Source organism: Periplaneta americana, chromosome 11 (assembly GCF_040183065.1).
Source record: "Periplaneta americana isolate PAMFEO1 chromosome 11, P.americana_PAMFEO1_priV1, whole genome shotgun sequence".
In the NCBI taxonomy this organism is placed as follows: Eukaryota; Metazoa; Arthropoda; class Insecta; order Blattodea; family Blattidae; genus Periplaneta; species Periplaneta americana.
Genome location: NC_091127.1, coordinates 147,932,401 through 147,945,456, shown reverse-complemented (window position 1 = coordinate 147,945,456; position 13,056 = coordinate 147,932,401). Strand labels below are relative to the sequence as shown.

At 36.9% G+C, this 13,056-nt stretch overlaps 1 protein-coding gene across 3 annotated transcripts in view; it reads left to right on the top strand.

Annotated features, from left to right (window-relative positions):
* LOC138709440 (carbohydrate sulfotransferase 5-like) overlaps window positions 1–13,056 on the top strand; it is a 585,125-nt gene that overhangs the window by 446,850 nt on the left and 125,219 nt on the right. The window lies entirely within an intron of this gene.

Here is a 13,056-nt window from a genome sequence, read left to right as displayed (position 1 = left end):
ATGAATGAATGAATGAAACGATTTAGTGAATGAATGAATGAATGAAACGATTGAGTGAATGAATGGATGAATGAAACGATTGAGTGAATGAATGGATGAATGAAACGATTGAGTGAATGAATGAATGGATGAATGAAACGATTGAGTGAATGAATGAATGGATGAATGAAACGATTGAGTGAATGAATGAATGGATGAATGAAACGATTGAGTGAATGAATGAATGGATGAATGAAACGATTGAGTGAATGAATGAATGGATGAATGAAACGATTGAGTGAATGAATGAATGGATGAATGAAACGATTGAGTGAATGAATGAATGGATGAATGAAACGATTGAGTGAATGAATGAATGGATGAATGAAACGATTGAGTGAATGAATGAATGGATGAATGAAACGATTGAGTGAATGAATGAATGGATGAATGAAACGATTGAGTGAATGAATGAATGGATGAATGAAACGATTGAGTGAATGAATGAATGAAACGATTGAGTGAATGAATGAATGAAACGATTGAGTGAATGAATGAATGAGTGAAACGATTGAGTGAATGAATGAATGAATGAAACGATTGAGTGAATGAATGAATGAAACGATTGAGTGAATGAATGAATGAATGAATGGATGAATGAAACGATTGAGTGAATGAATGAATGAAACGATTGAGTGAATGAATGAAACGATTGAGTGAATGAATGAATGAATGAAACGATTGAGTGAATGAATGAATGAATGAAACGATTGAGTGAATGAATGAATGAATGAAACGATTGAGTGAATGAATGAATGAAACGATTGAGTGAATGAATGAATGAAACGATTGAGTGAATGAATGAATGAAACGATTGAGTGAATGAATGAATGAGTGGAATGAATGAATGAGTGGAATGAATGAATGAATGAAACGAGTGGAATGAATGAATGAATGAAACGAGTGGAATGAATGAATGAAACGAGTGGAATGAAGGAATGAATGAAACTAACGAATGAACGAAACGAATGGAATGAATGAATGAAAGGAATGGAATGAATGACTGAATGAAACGAATGGAATGAATGACTGAATGAAACGAATGGAATGAATGACTGAATGAAACGAATGGAATGAATGACTGAATGAAACGAATGGAATGAATGAATGAAACGAATGGAATGAATGAATGAAATGAAACGAATGAATGAATGAAATGAACGACGAATGAATGAAATGAACGAATGAATGAATGAAATGAATGAATGAATGAAACGAATGAATGAATGAAACGAATGAATGAATGAAACGAATGAATGAATGAAACGAATGAATGAATGAAACGAATGAATGAATGAAACGAATGAATGAATGGATGAAACGAATGAATGAATGGATGAAACGAATGAATGAAACGAATGAGTGAATGAAACGAATGGAATGAATGAATGAAACGAATGAATGAAACTAATGGAATGAATGAATGACTTCAATGAATTAATTAATAAGTTAATGAAATGAAAGAATGGAACGAATGAAATGAATGAATTGTTAAAAGGTAACCGATCGCGCGTCCTTGCAAATAAATTTGGAGCTGAGAGAAAATATGTATGTGGGCTCCAAGTCTGTTGGTCATTATTCCACACGATTTTCGTCGTTACGTTTGAAAAAACATGATGGTGAAGAAGAGAAATATTGCAACCTCGACTGTACAGCAGTAGAGCAGAAATAGCAGGAGGTATTAAAAGTCTGAACAGAGAAAGAGTGGTGAGAGGTAGGGGGCGACGCAGTCCTCGCTACACAAGAGATCAGAGTCCTTGCTCTGTGCGAGTGACATTCGAGTAAGCTCGCCCCGAAGTATCCAAGATGACAACATATACTAAGGGTTCAGATTTTCTGAAAACTTTAATTTGAAAAATGCCGAAATTTAATATGTGGGGAAGTGCGTATGCCCATTTCTTTTAGGGCTCATCCTGAAAGTTATCTTAACTCCTTAGAAAAAGAACGGAAAATCACAGGCAAGATGAATTTGTTGTGTGGAAAACCTCGAGGTAATGAAATAGAGAATGGAACGAGGCGGACCGTGTGCAAATCCACAAGGCATGAAATTCATTTTACACTTCTGTTTCCATGATACCACGAGCGACGTCGGAGTAAACTTTTCATATCAAAACATTATACTGTAGTTCTTTTCTCATACCTCGAGCATAGACGTTTCATGTCAAAAATCATTGGCTTTTCCCAAGATTTAAACTTTTTAGTTAGTTTAGCACAAGGGGTTAGTATCGATACTTAATACAAGACAAAAATATTCCTCCAGCACTGTTGAATGTCATAAATTCACCTACAGAATAGAAGGCGTGAGAAATTAGATACTTCTTTAATTTGGCCCTAAATAATCTTATGTTTTGAGTTTAATTTTTTATATCCTTAGAGAGGCTATTAAAATTGTTAGTATCGTATGTATGCGAGTATGTAGGCCTATGTATGTATGTATGTATGTATGTATGTATGTATGTATGTATATATGTATGTATGTATGTATGTAGACTATACTATTTATTCACACTGCAAATGGGTATATACCCGGTGGCAGTGGTAACTAATTACACTTAATAATGACAATAATAATCACAGTTAATAAAAATACAATTAATAATAATACTAATAATAATAAATACTGATAATAATAATAATAATAATAATAATAATAATAATAATAATAATAACAATAACAATAACAATAACAGGGAGCATCCTAAATTAAATGAAGCACGATCACTTAAAATAACATTTAAAGTAAATCTAATTTGCATCTTAACCCTAAGTTCGAACTAAAACCCACGAGTATGATATGTTCATACCTGCACAAATACCTTTCAGCACTACACTTATTTCGCTGTCAACTCACTCACTGCACTGGAACTACGACACATTTCACTGATTCTATCCTGATTTCACAAACACTTCAAAGGCATTTCACTGCTCAAATACTTTGCACTGCCACTATAAACTATAAAGCTTCATTGACAGAAACACATTTCACTTACACAACACACTTCACACTTCACTGACACAACACACTTCTTCACTGATAACAATACTTCCATAACAAAATATCAATTACACACTTTACATAGTATGTATAATACACTACCGTCTATTATTAAAGTCCTTAAGCCTATTTTTTTAAGCACTCCTTTTTGATAGCACGATAAATTTGCCAGTGGAGTATGAAAGTAATTTTTTGTCGAATATTTGTGCTATGAACTGTTGAATTAGTTACAAAGTTTTCACGATTACATACGAGGAATTTTATTAATGAAGACATTATATTGACAAGCAATAGTCCTACACGATTCCCTAGATTTGGCACTCACTATTATTCTAATCACTCTTTTTTTTTTTTGTAATAGGAATATGCTGATACTAACTGTAGAATTTTCAAAACTTATTATCGCATGGAAGAGTATGCAAAGTATATTGTTTTTAAGGTATTGATATTTAATATCTCTTGCATAGATCTAATAGCAAAACGTGCTGAATTTAGTTTGAGAGTAATTTCTTTAATATGATTTTTCCAATTTAACATATTATCGATTTGTAAGCCAAGAAATTTGGTTGTTGTTGTTTCTATTAGGGACCTGTTGTTAATTATTGCGCTTGAAATTCGTGAGGATGAATTTGGGAAAGATTTAAATTGAATTATGTTAGTTTTGTTACAATTTAATACTAATTTATTGGCTGGGAATCAATAATATATTTTAGGAGAATTGCCTCTGTTGAAGATTAGAATACGTTGAAGCTCTTGCCTGTAATTACTATACTTGTGCCATCTGCAAATAATATGGTGTGACCTAAATCTTTTATTGCATAAATGTTTCACATGATCATTGGGATTTCCTTAAATCCCTTGTGAAATTGTACGAGTAATTGACACTTGAATAGTCCTCCTTCTCTCACATTGGAGATCTGCAGTTTTAAACTATGAAGTACACAATGTATTACGCATTGTTACAATATCTATTAGAGAGCAGAACTCTATTTTTTCTTTTATGTTTATCTTTTTAATTCTCAAAAAATATTACAAATGAGTGAATTGTTCTATGAATAAACAAACCGGCCTAGATGCTTCATGTTGGCATCATTTAATATAATGGGGGGATCTGAGCGTAAGAATTCCAGTATACGTGTCTCCACTGCAGTGTGTAATGTTTGAAGACTTCCAAGCACGTCATGCGGTTGTCTGTTCATGAGAAAATGTATGCATTGTGTAATAGATGGACTGAGACGTTATTCAAAATAACAACCGCCAGAGAAATCGCATTTAATGCGTAGCCTATCTGTTCGTTGTCTTCACGGCTAGCCTGTCTGTCTGTCCGCTGCATGCATCCTAGTTTATAACAGGAGTCCGACGAAATAGCATAAGATCAAAAAATACAACCATTTGCTCGAAAGCTGTGCACAGGATTAAATTTTTGTGCAGAAATGAAATTAGTCGTATCTTCTACTTTTTCTTTCTTTCTTTCTTTCTTTCTTTCTTTCTTTCTTTCTCTCTTTCCTTCCTTCTTGCATTCTTTCTTTCTTTCTTTCCTTCCTTCCTTGCATTCTTTCTTTCTTTCCCTGTTGCATTCTTTCTTTCCTTCTTTCTTTCCTTCCTTCTGTCTTTCTTTCCTTCTTTCTTTCTTTCTTTCTTTCATTCTTTCTTTCTTTCCTTTTTTCATTCTTTCTTTCTTTCCTTCTTTCCTTTCATTCTTTCTTTTCTTCTTTCTTTCTTTCCTTCTTCCATTCTTTCTTTCCTTCTTTCTTTCTTTCCTTCTTTCTTTCTTTCCTTCTTTCATTTTTTATTTCCTTCTTTCATTCTTTCTTTCCTTCTTTGATTCTTTCTTTCCTTTCATTCATTCTTTCCTTCTTTCATTCTTTCTTCCTTTCCTTCTTTATTTCTTTCATTCTTTCTTTCCTTTCATTCATTCTTTCTTTCCTTCTTTATTTCTTTCCTTCTTTCTTTCCTTCTTTATTTCTTTCCTCCTTTCTTTCCTTTCTTTATTTCTTTCCTTCTCTCAATCTTTCTTTCTTTCCTTCTTTCATTCTTTCTTTCCTTCTTTCTTTCATTCTTTCTTTCCTTCAATCTTCCTGACCTTCTTTATTTCTTTCCTTCATTCCTTCTTCCTTTCTTTCATTCTTTCTTTCTTTCATTCTTTCCTTCTTTCTTTCATTCGTTCCTTCTTTCCTTCTTCCTTTCATTCTTTCCTTCTTTCTTTCATTCTTTCTTCCCTTCTTTCATTCTTTCTTTCCTTCTTTCTTCCCTTCTTTCTTTCATACTTTCTTTCTTTTCGTCTTTCTTCCCTTCTTTTTTCCTTCTTTCTTTCATTCATTCTTTCTTTCTTCCTTCCTTCTTTCTTTCATTCTTTCCTTCTTTCTTTCATTCGTTCCTTCTTTCTTCCATTCGTTCCTTTTTTCTTTCATTCTTTCTTTCTTTCCTTCTTTCTTTTCTTATTTCTTCCCTTCTTTTTTCCTTCTTTCTTTCATTCATTCTTTCTTTCTTTCTTTCTTCCTTCTTTCTTTCTTTCATTCTTTCCTTTTTTCTTTCATTCTTTCATTCGTTCCTTCTTTCTTTCATTCATTCTTTCTTTCTTTCTTCCTTCTTTCTTTCTTTCTTTCATTCTTTCCTTTTTTCTTTCATTCTTTCATTCGTTCCTTCTTTCTTTCTTTCTTTCATTCTTTCCTTTTTTCTTTCATTCGTTCCTTCTTTCTTTCATTCTTTCTTTCTTTTCTTATTTCTTCCCTTCTTTTTTCATTCATTCTTTCTTTCTTCCTTCCTTCTTTCTTTCTTCCTTCCTTCTTTCATTCTTTCTTTCTTTCCTTCTTTCTTTCTTTTCTTATTTCTTTTCTTATTTCTTCCCTTCTTTTTTCCTTCTTCCTTTCATTCATTCATTCTTCCTTTCATTCTTCCTTTCCTTCTTCCTTTCATTCTTCCTTCTTTCTTTCATTGTTTCTTTCCTTTCTTCTTCCCTTTTTTCCTTCTTTCTTTCCTAAGTCTCTCTTATTCCTCTAACCTATAAGAATCTGTAAGAAATTGGAGTTCTAAATAAACCGCTGTGGAGTAATTGTTAACACGCCTGACAGTTTTCCTCAACCGTAAAGCAAATGTTAGGTAATCTGTGGCGAATTCTTAACCTCACCTCATCTCTCAAGAAATTGTATACCGTACCTAACTCTTAACTTGGATCACATCTTAAAGCTTCAATGCTAATGTAAGATCTGTGAAATAGAATAAATGGCATGAAATGAGAAAAAATCTGTGGGCCTACTTTGGAAATTTGAGTATAATGTCCCCATGTCCCTTTAAATAATTGTTATTTTAATTGCTCATTAAGACGTGTAATATGAAAGCACGTACCATTGCTGTTTATTTTCTTTTTCGAGAGGTAAATTTGAATAATCTGCTCTTCCCTGGATTTGTTTTATGTTTTGTGCTACGTCATCACGTCGAGATAAAAGCACTTGGGTCGCGGCTCGTACCCTGGATGCGTCGTCTCTTTATAATTCGATTCCTGGCTTGTTTTTTTTTTACGTGGAGCACATAAAGCCTCGCTTCCAAAGCCCCGTCGCCAACTCCATAATTTAAGATGTTATCGGCGTGTAGATAAAAAGGTGTAGAAATGAACGCCTGCAGGATGGCGTAAATCGGGTCCGACGAGCTAGTACGTTAGGAAATCTTTCCTTTATCTTCAGAACAACGATGTTTATGTGATGGCACCCCATGACGGTGGCGCAGCGAGTGGAAATCTATGGTTCTTGCAACTCTCTGCAGAGCACTGATTTCCAGCTGTCATTAACTTTCGTCATCTACGATTACATTGGAAGTGACGTAATACCGATGCCATGGATGTCATTCTTAAATCAGGTTCTTATTTTCTATTTTAAGAAGTACAGGGACATCATTTTATTTATACTAACATTTCTAATATTAACCTAGCTATACCTTTGGATCAACGATTAAGAACCGGAAACACCGTTTGCTACCCCCTTCCACGACTGGAGTTCGATGGAGTAATATACACACAAATCACTTTACTAGGTATAGGAGGGAAGAAAAGTAGTTCATCCATTTACGTAATCTAGGAAATATCGCGATTTTGAGTTTGATAATTTAGAGAATGAAGTTACATTGAAAAATAATCATAATATGGATATTTAAACGCAGGCTTCAATTCTAATGTGCATATTATCGCACTATAGGCTATTGTACGTAATTCCAATTACCAGGTTCCTACTTCGTATCAGTAACTCATGTTGAAATAATTCTGTACCTACTCTTTATAGAGACCTTACGTATTGTAAATTCAATCTTCACTTCTGCCGGATCCGAAAAGATAAAATTACTCAGACATGCTATCTACTGTCCGTCCAAGTGGTTATGTCGTAGCGTCGTAGAAAGGGAGGAAATCACGTGACAGTTAATTAACGAGGCCCTTTTATTTAAGTTATTTTAAACAATTGTATGGGTATAATATTACGTAGACGTCCAATTCCTAACAGAAATTAATGTTCTCAGAAAAGAGCTAAGACAGCCCAGCCACTAGCATTTACAGAGAGGCGAATAGAAGCTGGTGGGGGAAACCGGGATGCGACGTAGGCAAATGGAAAATGATGCAATATTGAAAGCTCTTTCGTCACTGGAAAACGCGAACATATTTTTGGAACGTACTGTTTACTATGACCGTAAGGCTACTATGACTGTATATGCGGTCTTGGATCTGTGTGGGGGATAGTTGAACTTCATTAGTAGAAGGGGTGGGAGTGAAGTACATTCAAAAACTCAAGTACAATAAAAATTGAAGTAAAATAAAATGATGTCCCTGTACTTGGTAGTGCTCTGAGGCTTTGTTTGGACGTGGGTTCGAATCCCGTACGAATTGATTACCTGGTTAGAATTGTTTAGAGGTTTTCCCGAACTGTAAGGTGAATATTTTATAATTTCATAGCGAATCCTCGGCCTTATCTTGCTATCAGCAATTACATAGACACTATGGTTCGTCTCAGGAATCTGTGAAGTAAGTTTGCGCTTGTGGGCGGAGTGAATGGGCGGAGTCTATCTGTGCCGGAGTGTATTGCGGGCAGCATCAGCTCGATGCCGCTAAGGGGCAAGGTGCTCATGGTAGCAGATGATATTAACAGGAAGTGTGGCCAGATTTCTTAACGTCTACAGATCCCCTCTCTGCAAGTTCGCTTCCTTCAAGCAATGCCTCCCCCTGAGTTTTTTAATGTACTTCACTCCCCCCCCCCCCACTAGTAAACTTTCTATGCTGTGAAAGTGGCCTTACGGTCATAATAAATAGTACTGAGTTAGTGAGTATAGTACTTTCCAGAAATATGTTCGCGCTTTTCACTGAAGAAAGAACTTCCAATATTGAATCATGTTTTCGCACAGGTACTGTCGTCCGGTTGCCTACGTCGCATCCCGATTTCCCCCACCTGCTTCTGCTCGCCCCTCTGTAAAGTGGTTGGGCTGTCTTAGCTCTTTTCTGTAAACATTAATTTCTGTTAGGAATTGGACGTCTACGTAATATTATATAACTGTTTAAAATAACTTAAGTAAAAGGATCTCGTTAAGTAATTAACTGCTAAGTGATTTCCTCTCTTTCTACGACCCTGCGACAAAACCACTTGGACGGACAGTAGATAGCATGTCTGAGTAATTTTATCTTTTCGGATCGGGCAAAGTGAAGATTGTAATTACAGTACGTAAGGTCGTACTTTTTATAGAGTAGGTATAGAATTATTCCAACATGAGTTACTAGTACGAAGGACGAAACCGGTAGGTAATTGGAATTAGGTACAATAGTCAATAGTGCGATAATATGCACAAAAGAACTGAAGCCTGTATCGAAATGAACGGCCACCATTTTCAAAAATGTGTTTAAGTATCCATATTATAATTATTTTTCAATTTGACTTCATTCTCTATATTGTACGCTAATGTGCTGTAGACAGTATAATATACACTGCATAATGAATACGTTCGCATGGATAACTCAGTTCGTGAGTAAAAGTACTTATTGTTAATATAGTACTGTATTTTGATTCAACAAAAACCTAATGAAAATTATCAAACTCAAAATCTCGATATTTCCTAGTTTATAATAATAATAATAATAATAATAATAATGATTTATTTTAGCTGGCAGAGTTAAGGCCGTAAGGCCTTCTCTTCCACTCAACCAGCAAAAAGTGTATATACATATGCATGAACTTACAAAGAATTCAACAATTTGATTTAGATGAGAGTTACATGTATACAAGAGTTATTTACGAATTAAACAACAAAATACTATGAACTATTAATTAAACACTGAAATAAACTGTGTAGCAGAATTAAACTAAAATACATAGAATGTTAATATATTTCAAATGATATTAGATAATAGAAAGAGATTATTACGAGACAATTTTGAAAATGCAGCACAATCAGGATGATGTCTAAAGAAAAAAGCAACAGTGTAGTCAGTAATATTTTAAATCAGTATGATTGGAGTGAAATGCTAATAAGGTTATCTTTTAAGCTGTTCTTAAAGGTGTTTGTTGTCTTGCAGCCCCTAATACTTTGTGACAAGGAATTCCATTGACGCGAGGTGGATATTGTAAAAGATGAGGAATAACAAGATGTGCCACAGATAAGTGATCTAGTATTTACGTCATGGTTAGAGTATAGATAAGAGAAACGAGACGAAAGGTAATTTGGTGTTGAGGTGTGCAGAATTCGAAAGAGTAAAGACAAAGAGTGTAAAGTTCTGCGTTCTTTAAGTCGGAGCCACGAGAGACTTGCGAAGGACGGTGATATGTGATGAAGCTGTAGTCGGGTGGTCCGGCGATAGTGAGATATTTTTTTTCTTCTATATAAGTTATAGTATAGTTTCATTTTGATATTTCTATATTTCTTTGAGATGTCTGTTTAACCTACGCCACAGGGATCAGCGAACCGCGTAATAGGTTCTTTATTCACTCAGTCTGACAGGCGCCTAACGCATTTAAAACCAGTAGACGCGAGGTAGGTTACTGAACTTTAGTATAGCATAAAGGGGTTTTTCCTGTCTAGGAACGCGTTGGTAGCGTTGTTTGTATCTGGCAAACAATAGTAGCGTCTGGTGAGCGCGTCACCTTAGTGAGCATTTAAAAGGACGTGAGCCGAGAGCGGCCACCACTTCAAAATTTTCTAGAGCTCCTTCAGGGGAGCAGCGTAACCCGGAGTGAGACTAGTGGCCAACAGGCTTGGAGCTCACATATTTAGTTTTGTACAGCCCCCAACCCCTTGCAAGGACGCGTTTTGCGTACCTTTTAAATTTTCCTCCCAATTCTCCTTCGATTTTTCGATTTTTCGAGCGTGCCACCAGACGATTGCCGGCCTGTGAGCCGAGTGTGTATTTTCCCAGACGATTGCCGGCCTGTGAGCCGAGTGTGTATTTTCGCAGACGATTACCGGCCTGTGAGCCGAGCGTGTATTTTCTCAGAATATTACCGGCCAGTGAGCCGATCGTGTGTTTGGTCAGAAGACTGCCGGCCAGTAGCGTGTTTATTCACTAATATAGTATACGGCCTGTGAGCCGATCGCGTGAGTATTAATAATATTTCCGGCACTTGTTCCGACCGTGTATATCTTATCATTCTGTTTTCCAGCCGATCGAAGTGATAAAGTGTAGATTTCGCACTTTTTAGCTTTGTGTTTTACTCAAAAAGTGACAGCAGCGATTTTAAACTGGCGTTAGACGAGAAGCCGAAATCATACGGAAGACAACAGCCAGTATTCCGTCGCTTGGACTCAAGAAAGGGAAGTGAGCCGAATAAATACACTTAGTGTAACTCTACTCCTTGGTTTCTTTTCGTGAGAACGACGAATACCACATTAGATCCTACGCCCACAAAACCATAAGGTCCCTGAGCAGAGATCTCCTCTACCGGGGGACAAGATCTTCCAGCATCCACCGACGTGTGACTGAGCTAGTCAACTTCACCTCTGCCGGCGACGCGGCAGAACAAGAAGAGGCCACCACCAGATAAGAAACCCGTCGCAAATGGCGCCCAACGTGGGGCCACGAGAATAAAAACAACATCGCGTGGCTACGAGAATAAAAACAACATCGCGTGGCTACGAGAATAAAAACAACAACGCGTGGCTACGAGAATAAAAACAACAACGCGTGGCTACGAGAATCAACAATACCACCGAGGCGTCGGGACGAGAACAACAGTAGCCGCAGCAACGTGATTATCGTCAGTACTAGACGACAGCAGAGAGGCTGACGCAGCATCCCCGCCGAGACAACGAGAGCGGCGACACCGAGGGTGGCGAAATCATCACGGCTACGCGGGACGAGTAGGGTCGACGCTACATCGAGGAGGAAGACAACGTTGATGGTAATATTTTGGAGGGTTATACATGTATGAACTTTCTTTGTGTGTAGGGAGGATAACATTTATTAACGCATAATTCTGTGTAGGGTTGTACGTATATTTATGTCTGTGTGTGTATAATATTTTGGAGGGGATTGTTATTGTGTGATCTGTATATAGGTTATGGCATATCCAGATGTTATTAAGGAATAGGAGAATTGAGACCGAAGGGACGGAGAGTGAGAGGAAAATAATAAGTAGAGAGAATAGAGGGATGGAGAACGTAGGAGACAGCGAAATGGAGGGAAGATTAGAATTGGAGAGCAGTACGGGGGACGACGAGATCATAGGAAATAGCGAAGAAACCCAGCAATGTAGCGAGAAGGAAAAGGGAGAAGAAGGGACGATGCTAGGACAGCTAGGAATTTTAATGAAACATATTACAGAACAAATGAAAAAAATGGATGAGAGGTTAGGCCAAAGTACTGAGCACGCGAAGCAAATGTCAGAACAATTTAAGCAAAATTTTGAACAAATGAAACAAGATAACTCAGAACAAATGAAAAAAATGGATGAGAGGTTAGGTCAAAGTACTGAGGAAGCGAAGCAAATTTCAGAACAATTTAAGCGAAATTTTGAACAAATGAAACAAGATAGTTCAGAACAGTTTAAGCAAAATTTTGAACAAATGAAACAAGATAGTTCAGAACAGTTTAAGCAAAATTTTGAACAAATGAAACAGGATAATTCAGAGCAATTGAAACAGAGTTTGAGACAGATGGATGAAAGATTAGGTCAAAGTACTGAGCAAGCGAAGCAAATTTCAGAACAAATAAAGCAAATAGATGAGAGGCTAGGCCAAAAGACTGAACAACTGATGAGGCAGATGGACAGCAAACTATCAGAAATGGAGAGTAGGATGGGAGAAAATTCCAGAGAGATTAGGGAACAGGTAAACCAGCTGATAGAGAGTCGAATAGAAAACTTGGAGGGAAAGATAGCAGACAATAATACGGAAATAGAAAGTCAACTAGGCGTCGTAGTAGATAAGATGGCAGAGAACATGAGGGAACTAGAGGAGAAGGTGAGGAACAGCACAATTGCTGAGAACGAAAAGACGAGATCGGCCATAGAAGGAACGGTAGATGAGAGGTTACAAGGGGTGGATCGAGAGATGGAGGCGATTAGGCGAGTAGTGAGAGACCAGGGAAAGGAAGAGAGAGAACGCTTAGAGAGTTTAGAATCAAGATGGAATTCGATGCAAGATAGGATCCATGGAGTCACTGTCGATAATTCAATTAGCGAACCGAGTGTGAGCGGAACGCCTAGCGGGAGCAGTAGTATGGGGTTAGGAAATATAGTAGGAGGTAGCAACATAAGTAATCATGTGGTCGGAGAGAACCAAGACCCCCGAAATCAGGAACAATGTAATTTAAATATTGTAAACGAGAGGTCATCTTTAGGTCGCCCACAGTATCCCACGCATATCATTAATGAAATTGGTTATCCCGTATTTGATGAGGTGGAATTTTCAAACCCTCACTGTTATATCCGCGAATTGGAAACGTATTTTCACGTGAAAGGGGTACCAGAGGAACTAAAAATGACCGTCGTGAGAAAAAGTCTAAGAGGACGGCCACTTAATTGGGTTCTCGTAGCTTTAGACGCACAGGTTAGTTATGGAGA